Below are 2,010 nucleotides of genomic sequence, written 5' to 3' on the forward strand. Positions count from 1 at the left end.
GTAAAACATTAACGGGTGGTACAACGATTTGTGATATTCATTCATATTCACTTTACACACATATATCCACTCATATAAACTGGATCGAAGATATACTTTCCCGATTAGAAACATCTCAACCACTACCCTCCTGTCGCGATTCAACTATGACAAATACAATTTCTACTAGTAATGTTCAATTCATTCCAACCTAAACAACTATAACATTCTCCTCATCTAATCAAAATCTCACTGTTTGTACGGCGCCTCCCGATCCTGAAAATGGTTATTGTCTATTGCACAAGAAGTATTGTTAAACACGAAAAGACTATGCTGTGGAGAAAGGTGTAGAACTAGTGAGCGGCTCTCAAAATATTTACGACTTTAATCTGGGATACAAAGTAAGTGGTTCCGGTGATGTATTTTATGATAATGAAGGAAATTTAGTTCATATTCCAGTTTGTACTTGAAAGATTTAAAACTTTAATGCAATTAAGATTAAAAGTATGTCAATATCTGTATGAATTGTTTTCTTTAATATTTTTATTATTTCCTAAATGTTTCTTACGTCACTATAGAAATTAGTTGCAAATCATTGGTTTCTGCATCAATAGACGCTGATTGTAAATTAAATGGTCAATGGGTGCGTTACGAATCTCCTGTTTTGCCTGAAATCATCGCACATTTGAGTTGTCGCGACAGATATCAGTAAGTGGGAAATGTTTAATCCAAACAAGGAAATCAAGTTACATGTAACAAGACAGGTCATTTGGAACCACAACCAATAGAATGTATACTAAGTATGCTGTCTACTAGTATTCCTGTTGAGGGTAGAAGAATAACGTTTTAAGTTTTTATTGAGGAAAATTACTTTTTTCTTCAATTAATCGAAGTATTGCCTAAATAAATTCTATTCTATACAGATGCTTATAACTTGAATTATTGCAATACCATATTACAGAAAATTATGAATAATAATGGTAATAGTCCTTTTTTCCTGATCTTTTTTATAGACCTATTCTCTACTTCCACTTGTTAGACCAGGTATTTCGTTGCAACGTATCACTTTATAAGATATAAAACTTAGTTCCTTATTAGACAGTTCATTGACACCTACTAGGTTCATTGGTTTAAAGAATTAACAAAGAATATATCTTCTCAGAGTAAAGTCCTAATCACTCCGTGTCTATGAATTTTTACGTCTACGCCTATGGATTGAATGGTTATATTTCTTAAGAACGGTAATAAAAATAAAATCTCCAAGATGTTAACTTAAGATTAGGCGTATCTTTTATTCGTGAAAATAAAAAAAAAAGGTTATAAATATAGTCACGATAAATGTGTCCAGTTTCTACATAATATTTATTTGGGTTCTCTATCCCTCGATATGTATCATCGTAGACGCAATGTACTGCGGTAAGAAGTAAGTTTTCTTTTATTAWTGTTGCTCCACAAATAAATTTCTTTGATCCATTTTTAGCTTTATGATAAGATAAAAAAGAAGCGTGCTAGGAAATTTTACAAATTATAAATAAATTTTCGGCTGCAGCTTCGATACGTTCATAAGGAGTTATTATTTTAGAAAAAGCMAATCCGTATTTTTAAATATGCAATTAAACATATAAAACGGTCGTARAAATTCATATAGTTCGAATCAATATTAATAATTTACTATTTAAATGCCATTACTTTTCAATAATACTCCTGAATATATATAACTTTGTATCATATAATGTTTACAAAAAATATAATTCACAATTGTAAACGTTAAATTACAAACATATAATGTGCCAAAATATTGTTTTTTGATTAGGAAGTGTTTCATTTTAATTTATTTATAAGTTACATAAGAAATTAGCTTTAGATAGCTGTTTTCCTTTTAAAAGCATTAGACGGTTGATAATTAATTTAAWTAGTTRAAGAATGGATTAATAGATAATGTTAAGCGTGTGTAGAAATAGTCAATAAGAAAAATGTGACTAGCACATGATTCATGAAAAAATTGTAATTTTTTGTAACGATTAGTTCAAG

This window comes from Polistes canadensis, unplaced genomic scaffold (assembly GCF_001313835.1).
Source record: "Polistes canadensis isolate GaletaPanama2010 unplaced genomic scaffold, ASM131383v1 scaffold_583, whole genome shotgun sequence".
Lineage (NCBI taxonomy): Eukaryota > Metazoa > Arthropoda > Insecta > Hymenoptera > Vespidae > Polistes > Polistes canadensis.